The sequence below is a fragment of the Dermacentor albipictus genome, chromosome 1 (genome assembly GCF_038994185.2).
Source record: "Dermacentor albipictus isolate Rhodes 1998 colony chromosome 1, USDA_Dalb.pri_finalv2, whole genome shotgun sequence".
NCBI classification, from domain to species: Eukaryota; Metazoa; Arthropoda; class Arachnida; order Ixodida; family Ixodidae; genus Dermacentor; species Dermacentor albipictus.
The window spans coordinates 95540319-95558650 of record NC_091821.1 but is presented as its reverse complement, the minus strand read 5'-3'; the positions used below and the strand labels follow the sequence as shown (position 1 = coordinate 95558650).

The 18332-nt window shown below is 48.0% G+C and overlaps 1 pseudogene; it reads left to right on the top strand.

Moving 5' to 3' along the window:
- The first annotated feature begins 9839 nt into the window (after window positions 1–9839).
- Window positions 9840–15942, top strand: LOC135902658 (CLIP-associating protein 1-A-like; annotated as a pseudogene).
- Window positions 15943–18332: the final 2390 nt, after the last annotated feature.

Sequence of the window (18332 nt, the reverse complement as noted above, 5' to 3'; positions counted from 1 at the left end):
TTTCAGCTCAGCCGGCCGTCTCATGCCCTGACCGACAACATGGCCCAGATAAGTAACCTGCGAACAACCAAACCTACACTTTTCCGCTTTCATCGTTAAGCCGGCTTCCCTCAGCCGTGAGAACACCTGTTTGAGGTGCGATACGTGTTGTTCCCAGCTGTTCGAAAAAATGGCCACATCATCAAGCTAAAACAAGGCGAACTCCTGCAAGTCTTTTAGGACAATATCCATTAATTTAGAGAAGCTAAACGGCGCGTTCTTCAGCCCGAAGCTGAGTGCGAGAGGGCGAAAAGTGCCTACAGGCGAGATGAATGCGGCATAGCGGCTGGCACTTTCTGAAAGGGGAACTTGCCAGTACCCCCGCACGAGATCTATAGTTGAAATGTATTTAGCAGCGCTAACTCTTTCAATTCGTTCCTCAATGTTGGGTATCGGGTACAGCTGATCCCTAGTGATCGCATTTAACTTCCTGTAGTCAACACACGGACGAGGGTCCTTGTTAGGGGTTTCTACGAGTATTAGCGGTGACGTGTAGTCACTCTCAGCGGGCTCAATAACTCCCAACTCTAGCATGCGCTGTATCTCTGCCTCCATAATCTCTCTCTGTCTTGGAGACACCCTGTAAGGTTTTGATCTTACTGGTTCGGTAGAGGTCAGCTCAATTTCATGCGTTATCAGTTCGGTTCTACCCGGCCGATCGCTGAATCTGTCGAGATATTCCCCTAACACCCCTTTTAGCTCATCTAGCTGCTCGGGTCTTAGAGCATGCGAGCTTACCGAGTGTTCTACTACTTCTTCTAGGCCGATTTCAGAGTTGGAGGTTGCCCTATACTCCTTAAACTTGGTACCAATGCCATCCGGCTCTTTGACGGTATAGTTAACGACTCCGCTCCGCTCTACGTACGGCTTCATCAAATTACAGTGATATATCCTCACTTCCTTCCTGCGACCGGGCATTCTCAAAGCATAGTTGGTATCTGAAAGTTTGTGCAACACTTTAACGGGCCCGTCCCAGTGAACTTCAAGCTTGTTCTTTCTTGAAGGTTTGAGGATCATTACCTGGTCTCCGGCGTTAAACGTACGAAGCCTCGCATTCTTGTCGTAATAGAATTTGGCGTTCTTTTGAGCTAGTGCCATGTTCTTTCAGACTAGTTCTTGGGTTGCGCTTAGCCGTCCCAGTAAATTTAGCACGTATTCAACCACTGTTGGACTCTCCCCTCTTTCCTCCCACATCTCTCTTAACATTCTCAGTGGAGAACGGAGTGTCCTCCCATACACTAGTTCTGCTGGTGAGAACCCTGTTGCTTCATGTGGAACCGTTCGCAAAGCAAACAAAGTTGCCGGCAGACAGTTCTCCCAGTCCTCCTTGTGCTCGTAACAGAGCGCACGCAAAACTCGCTTAAGCACCGAATGCCACCTCTCTACACTGTTTGACTGAGGGTGATAGACAGAACTGTGTATTAACTTTACCCCGCATTTTTGCAAGAATGTGGAAGTCAGTGCGCTCGTGAATACTGACCCTTGATCTGCCTGAATTTCGGCTGGAAACCCAACTCGTGCAAACACTGTCAAAAGCGCGTCTACTACTTCGGTGGAGCTGAGCTCTTTCAAAGGGATTGCTTCTGGAAACTTGGTAGCCGGACACAGCATGGTAAACAAGTACCTGTAGCCTGATTTTGTTTTTGGAAGAGGCCCTACCGTGTCTATTACAAGTCGTCTGAAAGGCTCTGTTATTAAGGGCACTACCTTCAGTGGAGCTTTCCAAGTCTCTCCTGGTTTACCAGAACGCTGGCAGGCGTCGCATGATCTTACAAAGTTTTCTATATCTTTGAAACAGCCAGGCCAGTAGTATTCCATAAGCAATCTTTCCTTTGATTTGTTTATGCCTAGGTGGCCGGACCACCCATTTCCATGACAAAGACTCAAAAGGTCCTCCCTATACTTAGTAGGTATGACTAACTGATCTAAAATCCTACCCTTTCGATCTCTGTAATGCCGATACAACAATCCTCCTCTCTCATGTATCGTTACGTTGCGCCTAGCAATGCCTTCTTTAGCTGTGTCATGTAATTTTGCTAAGCTCTCATCATTCTTTTGCTCAGCTGCCAGTGACTCTCTATCCACGCGTAAGAGTTGATCAAAGTTCTTTGAGGCCGGTGATAATAATGACCCTGTCTCGCTTGTGAGCGCGTCTGCTTTCTCTTCCTGCAGGCTAGAACTCTGACACTCTAGTGCTACGCTCTCATTGAGCTGGTCAGCTGGCATGCTCTCCTCAACTGTTCTTTTGTCCCTCGGGCCTAGCTCGGATTCGGGTATTGAAGTTATTCCCTTTTCTGCTTCCGCTGGAGGAGCTTGAGCATTTTCAGCCGAAAGCGCCGCGATCTTACGAGCTTGGCCTCGGGTCAATGCCTGTACTATGCCCTCTCCCAGTTTGAGCCCTCTGTCACGCAGTAACTGATTCGAACGATTCGAAAAGATGTAGGGATACTGCAGTGACAAAAATTTGGAAACTGCAGCCTCAGTCTCTAGCTCCCCGAATGGTCCACTGATTTTGACTTTGGCCATGGGCAGACACACGCTGTGTTCTTCTACAACCTGTTTTATCCATGCTACTTCTCCGGTGAAGTCATCTACCATCACGTAAGACGGATGGACAATGTCCAGCGTGGCGGCACTGTCTCTTAGCACTCGGCATGGTTTTCCATTAACTTGCAGGTCGTGGAGATATGGACTTAAAAGTTCCATATTCTCATCTTTTTCCTCCACGTAGGAAAAAACTACGCTAGACTTCTCGCAGTTTACAGCTATATGTCCCAGTGTGTGGCATTTGTAACATCGAATTGGTCTAACAGATTCGAATTTTCTTTTCTGTTCTTTTTGTGCGGTTTCTCCGTTAAGTTTCTCCTCGCTCTTTTCTGCGGGCTTTTCCGCCATGTCTACAGGCTCGGATCGTCTAGTTTGCGCACCCTTTTTGAACGGAAATGGTTTCCGCGGTCCATTTCGACCGTCCCAGTTTCCCTCCTCGGCGTTCAACTTTCTACGGGTTGCGTACTCTTCGGCTAATTCAGCCGCCCTTTCCAGAGTGTTTACATTACCTCTGTCTTGCACCCACAGTTTCACAGCTTGGGGGATGGTTTTGTAAAACTGCTCTAAACACATGCATTCAATGATCATGTCTCTGCTGTCGTACGCTTCCGCGCTTTTAAGCCACTCGACTAGGTTGGCCTTTAAGCTATATGCAAACTCCGGATAGCCCTCGCTATCTTTCTTGCCTGTGCTCCTAAACCTTTGCCGAAAAGCTTCGGCTGAAAGGCGGTATTTCTTCAGGAGACTAGCCTTAATTTTTGCATAATCATATGCATCCTGCACACTCAGTCTGGCGATTACTTCCGCCGCCTCACACGGCAACATAGACAGCAACCGCTGTGGCCATGTACTCGGGCCGAAGTTCATCTTTTCGCAAGTCCTTTCAAAATTGCATAGGAACAAGCCTATGTCGGTCCCGACCTCAAATGGCTTTAATAGCCTGTCCATGCGGTATGATTCTGCCTCACTTGATCGTCCCAGAGCGCCTTCACTTCCTTGAGACAACTCCAAACGTTTGCTTTCAAGTTCAAGTTGCATTTTTCTTAACTCGCGATCTTTATCGCGTTCCTCCCTTTCTTTTCTCTCTCGTTCTTCTCTCTTTTTCAGAAGTTCAAACCCCAGTTCAACTTCTTCCTCACTGGCCTGTTCGGAAATGATATGCAATAATTCTGATTTTAGCATTTCCTTACGTACATCTAGGCCCAGTTCCTCACCAACAATCAACAACTCGTCTCTCAGCAGTGTCCTTAATTCCATGACTGCTGCTTTACTGCCTTGATTCTGCTCTCTACATCTAGCTAGGAAAACACAACCTAGCTAACACACAACAATCTAGCTTCCCTACTGTTCTAAACAGAACAACCACAAAATGAAGCCTAGAGAGTCAAAGCAAAAACCAAGCACTCACCGCAGATACAGCGCCACGTCGCAAAGTCCATCTCACCGCTGTCAGCCAGTTGTCAGGATTGGGGCTCAATCCCATCGTCCGTGGTCCTTTGCCAAGATTGGAGTACGGCATGAATTCGAAGGTAGCTGGCCCATGCCGTCGTCCAACTTATTTACGCTGAGATCGTTGATGAAGTGAAGAACTATTTCTCATCGAGAACGAGGAAAAGGGGTTTATTTACAGAAATTAACTCAGTCTAACATGACTGCTTGAGAAAAAGAGTATCAGTCCAACATGACTGCATGAGAGAAGTGAATCAGTCTAACATGACTGCTCAAGAGAAGTGTCCTCAGCATTCGCACGACCACAGTTTTATGCGAAGCATATTACGAGGGCTCAACCCAGCTCCTCAGGCGCGGCGGTGACCATGAAATCACGTGACACCGTGACGTCACGACAGAGGAGAACGAGGGCTCAACCCAGCTCCTCAGGCGCGGCGGTGACCATGAAATCACGTGACACCGTGAAGTCACGACAGAGGAGAAGTGGCTTTGGCTCAACTCTTGCAAGACGGGCTGGGTGGGAATCGAACCAGGGTCTCCGGAGTGTGGGACGGAGACGCTACCACTGAGCCACGAGTACAACGCTTCAAAGCGGTACAAAAGCGCCTCTAGTGAATGCGGTGTTGCCTTAGAAACGCGCTGTTTCTAAGGCGTGCGTCTCTTGCTCAGGCGCACATTTCGTTGCCGCGCCGAACGCTGCTTTGCTCGACGCTCACCGCGTCCAATGCGGGGCGCGTAGTCGCTGCCCTGTAGCCCATTGTCTTACACCCCTTGGCGGGTCGACGGGAACGCTGTCGCGTTCCACTCTTGAAGGCGAAGAAGTAATGCATGAGTTATTTCTTCGTCTAGCCGAACCAAATATAGCCAAGCAACAGCAGTTCACCAGGCTAAACAGTGGTTCAACAACTAAAATAAAGGCTAGTATGCTTCGCATCCTGGGCTTAACCTTACCTAAGCCACAGCCATTTTTTTTATACACTCGATCCGCCGGTCATACGACGCGGCGACTGTTCGTTTACTCATCACCAACTCGCCGCTGCTCTGCAGATCAGTTTACAGACACAAAGGCACACACATTCCGAAGCCCAAACGACGGCGTTGGCGGGGTGCCGTTCCGGGAATTATCTGTGCCGATCGAGGGTCGCTCGTTGTTTTGCGCCACGCCGAAGCGTGAGACGCACCAAAATACGTCGTCCCCACGGCAGCTTGTCCATGCGTGTCAAATCAGCTCCGCGTTGGGGAACTCCGGAATCATTGTTCACACACGCCGAACTAGTTCCGTCACAATGTCGATGGGGCGGGTGGAAGGCGGCGGATTCCAGCGCAAAGGCCGCTTCTTCGAACGCCTCCCAGCTGCAGCGACGGAGAGGGGGAGGTGCGCGTCGTGTCGCCCTGTCGTAACTGTGTGGCAATCTTGTTTCGCAGCTCGCCATTCTTAACAGCCTCCAGGGCTCGATGGGGCAACTAAACGAGCCACAGACCGTATAGAATGTGTAGTTATCGATACGCCTTCGGCGTCTTATTAGTTAGGGGCGTGATTGCTCTAGTTAGTTTGGTTTACGATCTTATTCCTAATTTCATGCAGGTATATCGCAGTTGGCCTCTGATGCTTCGTGCAGGCGCTGCGTGAGTTACAACAGAAGGCGGGAAGGGATGTAGTGAGAGAAGCGTTTTAGGCTGCTTCTCTTTTCCAAACCTTATAATGAAAACATTGAAAAATAAAAGAAAATCAAAAAAGAAAAAAAGAAATAGGCTGTACAAAATGGTGCACCTAACTTATTTGCGAATATTCGGTTTCCAGTACACGTTGAAACCAGTGGTCGCATGCCCAACCTTCTTCATAAACCCTTCCTTTCTTTCCTTTATTTAATTAAAAAAAATTAAGACACGTTTGGGAAATCAACGAGATCTAATACAGATAAAACGCTCGACAAGTTCTTGAGTACGCAGTTCCTATATGATATTTCCGCACACAGTATCAGCTCATCAACGAAACTTGAATTCGTTCAAAACCACGCCACCCGTATACGGTACCTGCAAACAGGGGACCCAAACTCCTTAAAAAAAGCTGTCGCAGCTGCTTTAGGCATGCGAACGGAGATGCATCGATGTGCGCATGTTTAAAACTGCCTATCTGCGTGTCGCAGGGAAGCGACCAACCGTAGCCGGAAGGTGTGTGTCTCACATCTGTGTCTCGTTCCTGTGTCTCACATCTGTAAGGCTCTCTCTCTCTCTCTCTTTTATTCCTTCACAACATAAACGAAAGGAATAGGCTGCCTGAAGCTGCCGTTTCCGTTTCTAAGAGCATGTGTTTTCGGCAATAAATAAATAAATAAATAGGTAACACGTTATGCTGAGTTCAGATATTACACACACCAAGCTGAAAAACCGCTGTAATATTTCGTTTAAACGCATTTAAAGACGACGAAAAAAAAATTAGCAGTACATGTTTGAGAAAACGAAAATAGACTCTCACTGAAAAAGAGACCAAAACTGACATGACGGATGAAAATCGAAGCAGCTATTACGAGGTTGTCAAGTGAGAGAGAATTTATCAGCAGAAAGGCAGAGAGGTCGGCCTGAGCTGATATGCTCTGGCCTGCTAAAATAAAAATTTCGTCGTAGGCAAAGCGTCGCCTGTTGGTGTTCGTCCACTGTTGTCGTGGAGGAGAGCGACGTATGCGAGGGAACATCCACCAAAACGATGTTTCCCGCCGCGGGATGGGATACGCCCACTTAATGCAAGAAAATACGTAATAATAAAACAGGGAGGTCTAACCATGCTATCAATAGCGATTGATGCACAAGGTTGAATGTCTTAAAGCCGGCCATGGCAGAATCTGTAGTGAAAGGCTCCGGATCAATTTTGACCGTGCGGGGTTCCTTGACGCGCACCGAAATCTGAGCACGCGAGTGTTTTTTTTTTTGCATTTCGCAAACCGTCGAAATGCGGCTTCCGTGGTCGGGAATCGCACCCGCACTCTCGCGCTTGGCAGAAGAGCGCCATAGCCACAACAGCCACCACAGCGTGTTTCTAACAGTGCAGTAAGACAAATTATGGTTTCTTTTCCCATGTTTGAGCTGCGAAGCTTGTCCGCATAATTCGTCGAAGCAGCGCTTGCGTAGGTGTAGGTAAAACACGGGGTTATCAACGAGCTAATCTGATAAAGTTAGAAAAAGCTTCGCTCTGTATAGAATGCGGGGTGGAGATGGCTCTTGACTGAGCCTAGAGAGCGCAGCTGACAAGGGAGGGAGGCATGAAATAAAAAGAGAGAGAAAAAGTATTGTGCATTTCTGAATGCCACGTTGCACTGAAACACCGCAATTTTACTTTTTTTTTAATTCACGTTAGGAACCACCGAGCAGGTTGCCTCGTTTCACTTTAAAGAGAAGCCTTTTTTTCCCTCTTCCTTTTACTTTCCTCCTCCAGCTGCTACTGCTGGTGGTGGCGGTGATGATGATCGTTGGTTGCTGTCTTGCCGAATAGCTCTTACCGAATAGGTGGGTCATGGTGAAAGTAGCGTTGTCATCACGCTGTCGTCGTCGTACCACTGTCGTCCCTGCTGGCGCCTCGCTAGTCTTGGACGATTGGCCGGTATACCGGACATCGTGTAAAAAAACACCGGATATAGCGCGAATCGAGTCGACCCACGGCCGCCGGCGATGCATGTACGCGCGGACGTGAGCTCTAACACCAACACACCGCGGTTGTGAAGCCGTCGTCGTCATTGCATCGTAGTCATGCCCTTGTAGTCCTTGCGTCGTCGTCATAGCCACGACGGCCTTCATGCCATCGTGGCAGTGAGATAGTCGTCACCATGCCGTCATCATCGTACAACTGATCAGCATAATTCCGGCATTAGCATTACGCTGTCGTCACTCCAGCATCGTCATCCAATTGTCGTCAGGCCGTAAACACTCAGTGTATTTCGATTTATAATTAGAACCGCCGGTGGTCAAAATTAATCCAGCATCTCCCATTTCAACGCGCCTCGTGATCAGGTCGTCGTTTTGACACGTAATACGCGCTTTTTCTTTTTTCTTTTTTTACTGCGACCAAGTATCACCAATACGCTGCAATTCACTGTCGAGTGAAGGCAGCTTGTATGTGCAGTTTCTGTTTCCCGCTTTCATCACGTCCCTCAATTCAATAAGCCCAACGTGGTTGTGGGTGTAACCGTCATACATGCAGCGCAGGCTGTCGTGGTGCATATGCGCACAAAATACGCAAACAGAAATTTTTTGTTGGTGTCAAGCACGCTCTTTTATTTACGGCGCTTGTACGGAGCTACTAACGCAACAAATTCGCTAAACTTAATTGACCACAAGAGTGATGAGCGGATTAGATTTTATGCGATTTTTCATCGTCTTGTCGTGCTGTGTCATGCTATAGTGACCGTTCCATCTGTGAGCTAAGTAGTCTGTTTAGCCGTAGTAGACAGAGAGAAAGACAGAGAACTTTAATTAGGTCCTGAGGTACACTACCACTCAAGAAAAAGAAAAAGAATCTCGAACCAACATGTGTGCGTTCACAGGTTAAAAGTTCTATAGTTTTCGTGGGGCAGAAGTAGGTGGGGTTGGTACCATGTCTCTCAGTAATAGAGGGGGGGGGTGCAGTTTTAAGAGCAACAGCAATAAAAGAATGGGGGGATGGAGCAGTGGCGTAGCTAGGTCATCTGGCACCCGGGGCCCATAGGGCTTCTGTCACCCCCCCTCCCCGGGTGTAGCCGGCGGAAAGAGGGCTGTCTTCAGGCATATATGACACACCCCCTCCACCCCCCCACCCCCCCACCCCCCCACCCCCCGCTGGCCCCTTGCACCCGGGGCCCACGGCCCCCCAGCCCCCCCTGTTGCTACGCCACTGGGATGGAGGGTCTTGAACAACTTACAAAACTACTATTACGTGCCTATGGTAGCGCAGCCAGGCAATATTTCACACCCATATCTGCTGTACACCCACTAAATATATTGGAACCATAACAGATTATCTGCAAACGGACGGCCCTCGTGAATATTAGTTAGCTCATTAGACCGGTTTAATTTCTGCAAATCAACAGGTAGCAGCGAAAACGAGTTACACTGGCTGAGTATGATGCGAGAGCCAATGGTCCGAAGAAGAAAAATGGTGCTGTTGAGGCGAGCAGACTGTACATGCAAAGCAACGCACGGGCTAATGGGAGACTTCGTAATGGTGGGGGGGGTGTCCAGACTAATTTCGACCACCCGTGATTCTTAAACGTGACTCCAAAGATTTTTTTGTTGGCGTCCTGTCCCCATCGAAACGGCCGGGAATCGATCCGCTGACCGATCGATCCATGCTGAGCAGCAGAACGCCATAGGCACTGAGCAACCGCGGCGGGTCCGTGTCGGTGATGGTAACGTAAACAATAGCCGAAAGGGTTTTACGTCCACTATGAGGCGCTGTGCGGAGGGCTTCGGACTCACTTTCATTACTTTTTCTGTATGTGGGCATATTAGCATTCTGCTCCCATCGGGAAGTGACCGCCTTGACAGGAAATTAAACCACGACGACCTCAGGCTCAGAGCGCCATAACCACTGAGAAGCAACAGCGGACACAAAGGGGCAATCAGCAACCACCACGGCACTGAGGGGACGCCACTTACGTAACTCATCCATCGACTATACAACAGGCGCCGCGATACTCGCCCATTTGCCAAGCGCGGTTAGAGTAGTGCAAGTTTTAGTAGCGCCATGGACGGCGTTACAAGTACCTTGGCTCCGTTTCATCAGCAAGAATTGCAAGCGAAAATTAACCTGCGTTGCTGCAATGGTGTCAAGCACGATGGCATCGCCGGAGCAAATCAGTCGAAGTCGAACGAAGGGTGTTTTCCGGTCACAGCCACGCAGTAGGTCTGGCTCACCCACATCGTGGCTGAGCTACGCTTCATACTCGGCTACACTCACAGACGGCACGGGACGAGTCCGCCGAAAATCTGGAATTCCCATGACAGTGGGCACGACCCGCGAGGTAAGCCCCACGCGGCCCGCTGGAACAAGCCCTGGTTGATAGGAATGTACGTGCGTCGTCTCAGCGGAGGCACAAGGCGCTCTTTTGTTGGTACTAGGGAACGGTATCGCCCAACTATCATCACAACAGGCGCTCTATTGATGGCACAGTAGATACTGCAACATAGCAAAGAGGCAGAGAATGATGTGGCGGATGCATAAGTATGTTGGAACATGCCTCCAAGAAAGAACTGGTACAATGCCCTCGACGATCAGTCGGATGAGAGCGAAACGTCCAGTGTTTTCTCGGACCGCTCGTTCCCTTCTTACAACAAAGGTGGTTATGAGGGCCACATCGCACTACTAGATGTGCCAAGCATCTTGCAGCATTTTACCAGCATCCACAGGTTTAACCGCAAAGAGGGTTTGTTGGTCCTGCTGTCAGTGCTGCGGTCGAGGCACACCCTCTCTCTGCCTAACATGAAGGAAGTCACTGACATGTTCACCAAGATGTTCATGGACCCACACACCAAGGTGTTCCCATGCTTTTTGGTAGCCTTGGGGGAGCTGATCCATGTCCATACTGCGGAGTTGCATAGCTGGCTGTATGTTCTGCTGACCCGTCTCTTCATCAAGACTGAAACCGACCTTTTAAGTTCGCTGCAAACAAAGATACAGAAGGTCCTCTCTATAATTCGAGACTGTTTTCCTCATGGCGACCAATCTCCAGCAGTAGTAAATTACGTCACTGATCCACCACAGACTCTAAACATTAAGAACAAGATCACAATTGTACAGTATTTGATATCGCTGCTGCAAGCGATGGACTCTGGGGACTTGCTGGTCAACACATCCAAGGCACACTCAATGGTATCAAAAATCTTCTCCCCCAGTACGCGATCAGAAGAGTTCTAAACCTAAGAGTCATGTCCAGGAAGTAATTGTGTCCATATTCAAGCTTAGGGCAGCAGAAATCAATGCATTATTCAGCAGACTTGGCCCTGACAACGAGGCTTTTGCGATGGGTCTGTTTCTGTCCTACATACATGGTCGTACTGATGACAGTGAGCGGCGAACACCTAGTCCCATCACGGTACATGTCCATTCTCCCATCAGCAGTACGCCAAACAGGGGCAGCCGGTGTAGTGGGAGCCGGTCAAGCATGCAAATACAGCGTTCACTGGAAGAAGAGGAGGACAACACTGAAAACCGAATTTCATCGGGAAAATTCAGACAAACACGCGGGGTTCCTCAAGGGGCAGTTCTGTCCCCGCTGCTGTTTAACATCCTACTCAGCTCCATTCCTCATCATCAAAATGTAAGCACGTACGTTTATGCTGATGATATAGCGTTTTTTGCATCAGCAAGTAATATTCAGTCACTGTACGAATGCTTGCAGAAATACTTATGCGAGCTAGAAGCATGGCTGGACAGTATTCGCTTGTCTCTTAATGTAAATAAGAGTGCCGTTCTTGTCTTTCCCCTACGAGACCCAGTTGCTATATCCCTTTCATACCGTCACTCCACTATCCCACAAGTGGAAAAGGTCAAGTACCTTGGAATTATTTATAATGGTAATCTTGATTGGCATCCGCATATTGAACATATAACTTCAAAAGCTTCTCGTGCAATGGGGATATTACGAAGGATAAGTAATTATCGATGGGGCATGCGCAGAGACACACTCATAATGATTTACCGCATGTACATTCGACCTATACTAGAGTTCGGTTGTGTATTATTCTCCGGCGCCGCGGCTTACAAGCTACGCCCACTAGTTTTGCTAGAACGGGAAGCGCTTCGCTTATGTCTGGGGCTTCCAAAGTTTGAAGCCAACGCTGTACTCTACAAGGAAGCACGATTACCTTCCCTTGAAATGAGATTTAAAATACTCACCGTTCAAGCGTTTATAAGGCTCTATGAATCCCCACTAAGAAGGTCTCAGTCGATCTTCATCAAACAACGAGTCCAATTTTTTGGAGTCAGATGGCCACGGTTTCACACGCCACAAGTCATTGTATCGCAATCATTATTGAATCCGTTAGACGTAAATATAAATGATATAATCACGGAAAACAGAATCTCAAATTCACTAGTTATTACTTATGATGACCTATACCCAAATAATGCAAAGCAGCTTCCCTCACATATTCTTAACGGCTTACTCCAGGATCACTTGAATCAACTCCACACTAACGTAATTATAGCAACGGATGCTTCGCAGATTGATGAAAAGGCAGGAGTTGGAATCTTCTCATCATCATTGGACTGGTCTTTTTCTATTCGGCTTCCCGACTTCACTCCAATATACCTAGCGGAATTCCTAGCTGTTGTCCTAGCTTTACGAAAGCTACAGTCTTCCAGGTCAACGGCGGTAATAATCACAGATTCTTTGTCGCTGTGCACCTCACTTACTGCTCCCGGCGAGACACACATATTGAAAACTTTGAACTCACTGGCTCCAAGTCATTTGAGAAGTTTACGATTAATATGGGTACCTGGCCACAAAGGCATATTTATGAATGAGGTGGCAGACAGCTTGGCCAAGGCTTCTATCAGCGGCCCAGTGCTTCCCCTTCTTCCAACAACGGGCTTTATCACGTCCGCCAGGTTCAGAAGATACATCCTTTTAACATCTCACTCGAACCTCAATTCATCATTGGAACTACGCCACTTACAATTCCCTTGGAGCAGGAAGTTTTGCAAAACAAGACAAACGGAGGTCACATTAACGAGACTACGTTGTCGAGTCCCATCTCTAAATTTTTACATGCACCGATCTGGTCTGGCAATATCCCCATTGTGCCATTTTTGCAATGCATTAGAGACGATTGAGCACTACCTACTGGAATGCCGGCGTTTCTCCTCCACGAGGAAAATGACATTAGAAATTACAGTGCGACAGCTTGGTCTGCCATTGAACACTCCGGTACTGCTGTCTTTCGGAGCGTCTGTGCTTGGGCACTCACACAGGAATGTTTGCTTCGCCTTAGAAAAATTTCTTATTGAATCAAACCGATTTCATTGATGACCATATTATTTTATTCATTCCTCCTCTATTGCCTCATTGATATATTCAAGATACTTTTTTTTTCTCCTCTACGTAGCATGACAATCTACTGAACAATTTCGATTTTCCCTCGCCTAAATTCATGTAACAAAATTTTAGATTTTTACCTCCTTTTCTGAACACATAAGCAAAGTCTGCCCGACTCTTGGCCAATCCCCGCGAGTGGGTAAGCGCCAAACTCATCCAGGACATCATCATCATCATCATCATCAGCTGTACAGCTCGCTGCAGCGCCGACCCGCTGCCCTTACCCACCGACTGGCATTGGACCCGGGCCGGGGGATAGACCTGGCGGAGTATGCTTCAACCCCTTGTTCTGGAGGCGCCAAGATACTTCGGCAACTGTGTGTAGGGGGAAGCTTCAGACAGTGGCTCACTCCCCAGGTTTAGGAGGAGCTGTGCACTTTCTCGCAGCAGCAGCGCCTGACCGGCCGCCGCGAGGTCTCGCACGCCAACCGCATAGAGAGCTGGGTATACGATGGTGAAACTGGTATGCATCGGATCAGGTGAACATCGCGTTTTCGGTGGAAATGAACAAGACACGCTCAACAACATCTTTGCCATACTTCAAATCCTTAGCAGCAGGACGGAGCTTCGCAAGCAGACCTTGTCTGAGCTCATACCCCTCACTAAGGATGGCTCACCAGAGTTGTGGGATGAGAACTTCAGGAACGTGCTACGGTGCCTAGTGGAGAATCTCGAAGAACAAGTGGTGCCTGTAAATGTGACGGCTTTAAGCGTCTTGGCTATATTAAAGAGGCAGCTCAACACTTCCATAAGTATGGCTATATTGAAGAGGCAGCTCAACACTTCCATAAGTATGCCGAGATCACCATAATCAAGATCTTCGGAACATTCAAGTCACCTGAGAGAGAGGTGAGTCGTGCTGCCGAACTGTGTTCTATGGAGGCTGCTGCTGTGCTACCACCCGAGCAAACAATGCGGCTCCTGCACTCCTTCATCAGTGAGTCGGACGACCAAGACGTCATCGCTGCGATCAAGGTCATGTCCGGACTCGCGGAAGTGCACCCAAACATTATAATTGTGGAGCTTCTGCACCAGATGATGCCTGTTTTGCTGATAGCGTATGACCACAGCGAGAGTTCCATACGGAAGGCGGCTGTATTTTGTATGGTGAGGCTGCATGTAGTGGTCAGCTCTGAATTGATGAAGCCGCGTTTGGCTTCTCTTGCGGGAAGTAAGTTGAAGCTTCTCAAACTTTGCATCAAGAGTTCACAGGGAAACAGCAGCGGAAGCGCACCTGACTCCCCTTCGAATACAGCATCTTCCTCCAGTAACCCCTAAAATGTGCGTGGGGTGGAGGGGGGGGGGGGCAAGCAGCACTTCACGAAACAATGCTTCCCTTTGGGCTGCCACCATCGCTTTGCTGCTGCTTTGCCAATAACTGTGGCCTCATGCTGAACTTTAGTTATTGCAGCAACTCAAACAGGAACTTGGTTTTTATGTGCTGTGTGTGTTTTTTTTTTCGAGCTTGTGACTACAGTACATTCTGCTGCAAAGTGCATAGCTTGAGGTTTAGATTACAATAGCTGTGAGAGAGCAATGCTCCACTTTCATGCGAACAAGTTGGTTGCTTTCAGGGACTTCCGTTTCGTTTTTTCTTGATGTGTTAAAATATTGTCTTAAATATTGTATATTGTCTTAAATATTGTCTTAAAATATTGTATTAAATATTATTTAAAATATTAAATGGCACGCGCTAGTTGCGCGAGCTGTCGAGGAAGAAGAAGTGTGCGTGGTAGCTGCTGCGAAAAACGGCCCGTCGACGGCGCGGAAGCCCGAAGAGCATCCGCGTACGAGAACGTGGGAGGTTCGGGTCGTGTTGGTGGCGAGGGATGAACCACTTTGCCGATTTCTTCCCGAATGACATCCGTAAGAACCGCGGCACTGGGAGGTGCCGGAGCTGATGCATAGGACTTCTGCAGTTCTTCTCGAACGATTTGTCGTATTAGCTCGGTAAGGGACTCCCTGTCATCATTTGCAGGTACGAGAGAGCATGCAGCAGTCATGGTGGTCTGGCGTTCATACTGCGAGAGCCGCTGCCGAAGCATACGTTCCATGACTGTTGCCTCACGAATGAACTGAGAGACTGTTGTAGGAGGATTGCGCACGAGGCCCGCGAAAAGCTGTTCTTTTACGCCTCGCATTAACAGACGCACCTTCTTGTCTTCTGGCATTAGTGGATCGGCCCGACGGAACAATCGCGTCATGTCTTCGACGAACATGGCGACGGTTTCGTTTGGCATTTGGAACCTCGAAGACAGTGCCTGTTCGGCTCTTTCTTTCCTTTCGGGAGTGCTGAAGGCTTCGCAAAGCAGTCGGTAAAACTCCTGCCAGCTGGTAAACGAGGCTTCGTGGTTTTCGTACCATACTCTCGCCGCGTCTAAAAGGGAAAAGTAGACGTTCTTCAACTTACGGCGATCGTCCCAGTCGTTAAAGGCGGCGACCCGGTTGAAATGGTCCAACCAGTCTTCAACGTCCTCAAAGGCGTCGCCATGGAACGGGTTAGGCGTGCGAGGCGCGTTGAGAATGCATGGTACGGCAGCATTTGGCATCCCCTCGGTTTGGCTTGCGGTAGTTGTTGACATCTTCCTCACGGAGCTTGCCAGGGGGCTGTATTGCGGTGGAAGACCTTGGAGGCGACGGCTGCTTCGATAGATTTCTGCCGTCCCCGAGGTACTGGCGTCGGTAGCTTCTGGTTGAGGACCCGTAGGCATACGATGGATGCGTACCCCGCACCTCCACCAGTTTGTCACGAGAGGAAAAGCCAGTCAGACAGTTCTAAGCGAACGGCCGCTTACAGTTCGTTTTCGCAGCAGCTACCACGCACACTTCTTCTTCCTCGACAGCTCGCGTAACTAGCGCGTGCCAATATACACGTGGGGACACATGTACTTCAATGTCACATTATTTTCTCCAAGAGTTGACTAGCGCTTAGCAGGGCAGATTAGTTGCACAAGCAAGTTGCTGCTGTGCAAGACTTGGCAACTGAGGGCAAAACGCACTCTCAGCTTATAAATTTGGCCGTGAGACTCATGCTCGCGCACGAAATGTTTCAGGCCAGTTACACGTAAAGGTCACCCACGTTGAGCCATGTAAGCGGGCAAGAAGTTGACTGCTTCAGCAGTGTTACACCTACTTTTGTACCATTCGGCAAGTTTTACAGCGAAGCTGTCTATGGCTATAGGATCTGGAAAAACGTGTGCGAGATGCTGACAAAAACAAAAGAAAGGGTCCAAGGACAATGGCGCATACCTCTGTGGGCTCGCGGACCTGTAACGCGCCCTTGAACTACCCTTGTCACGCACGGGACCCAAGAAGGTCTCAGGTAAAAGGGGAAGAACAGATATTTGACAGCAAAGCTGTCTATGGCTGGGATCTGGAAAAAAAAAATGTGCCCGAGATGTTTACAAAAACAATGCGCCGGAGCGATGAACGCTATTGCCGAAACGCTTCTTTATGACGATGTGTGTCGAAACGTCAGTGATCTGGAATGTTTTGCGCATTCTCCGACCTTGCATGCTCCGCGTAACGGAATTGTAGCTTCGCCCGCATTACGTTATCAGTCGCGGCGGTCACTCGGAATGTTATCATCTTATCGACTATGTTATGACGCATGATCATGGCCATATACTGGGTGTCCCAGCTAACTTTAGCCAGAGTATACAAATATGCAAATGCCACGTAGCTGGACAGAACCAAAATAATTTTGTTTGCCGTCGCTTGGAGATACTCAGATTATTTTTTTTATTCAACCTAATTACATACGTCATCATCATCATAAGCCTGTTTTATGCCCACTGCAGGACGAAGGCCTCTCCCGGCGATCTCCAATTAGCCCTGTCCTGCGCTAACCGATTCCAACTAGCACCCGCGAATTTCTTAATTTCATCTCACCACCTAGTCTTCTGCCTTGCTCTACTGCGCTTCCCTTCTCTTGGTACCCATTCTGTAACCCTAACGTTCCAACGGTTATCTAGCCGGCGCCTTACATGACCTGCCCAGCTCCATTATTTTTTCTCTTGATGTCAATTAGAATATCGTCTATACTCGTTTGCTCTCTGATTCAAACCGCTCTCTTTCTGTCTCTTAACGTTATGCCTACCAAACTTCGTTCCATCGCTCTTTGCGCGGTCCTTAACTTGTTCTCAAGCTTCTTTCTCAGTCTCTAAGTCTATGTCTCATATGTCGGCACTGGTAAAATAATTACAATATTAGTCCTAATCAATTAATAATCTTTTCAAATATAATACTTACATTTAATTAAATAATCTAATTAGCGACATGAAAAACTCCTGATAGAGATTTCTGTTGCTGAATACGTGCTACATAAAAGTGTTTTTCCGAGCGTGAAAGAAAGCCGTGAATACAGGCAAAGTGCCTCGAGCGGTCAGTCGAGCGTCAATTTTCGTGCATCTGTGGGCTGCTTTCACGCTCGGAAAAATACTTTTATGTAGCACTTATTGAGCAACAGAAAGCTGTATCGGAAGTTTTTCATGTCTCTCTACAATTTTCTCATTAACACTTTTCATCTAACTATATTATTTAAGAAGATGATTAATTAATAGCACTAATTATCTGATTAGGCGGAATCACAATACAATTATTTGAGTATCTCCAAGCGATGACAAACATTACCTTTGTTCTGTCCAGCTACGTGCCATTTGCACATTTTTAAACTTTGGCTAAATTTACGTGGGACACCCTGTATAAAACTTTGGATGGCGCCTCTCCTTCGCTCCCATTGGAGGGTCGAAAAGTATAACAAAACGCAATAGTGTACCCACCAATTGCCGACTTTTAACGTGGACCTAGCGCACACCGACGACAAGTGGATTATGTATTTCCGGTTGGAACGGCTTGGAATTGAGTGCTACGCGGCCGTCAACGTGCCGACCACGCGTCACCGGTCGTGTACAGACTTAACCTTTGGCAAGAACATGTCTAGCATAGCAGTACAACCGATCGCGGTATAGCACGGATGCCCCAAAGCTATGGCCACTCTGGTAACGACTGAGACAAAATAAAGACGATAACAACCACGAAGTTACATGTATGTGTCTTTATTGAATAAATATAGCGATAACCATATAACTCAATATAGTTGTCAATATAGTCACGCTAATACAGCTTCGCTGGTTCTCCTTCTTCAAAGAGTGCTGGTCACTAAATTTGTTTTGTAATACTGGACTGTGTCATGCAAGAATGCCACAACTTAGGGGCATTATTTAGATTATG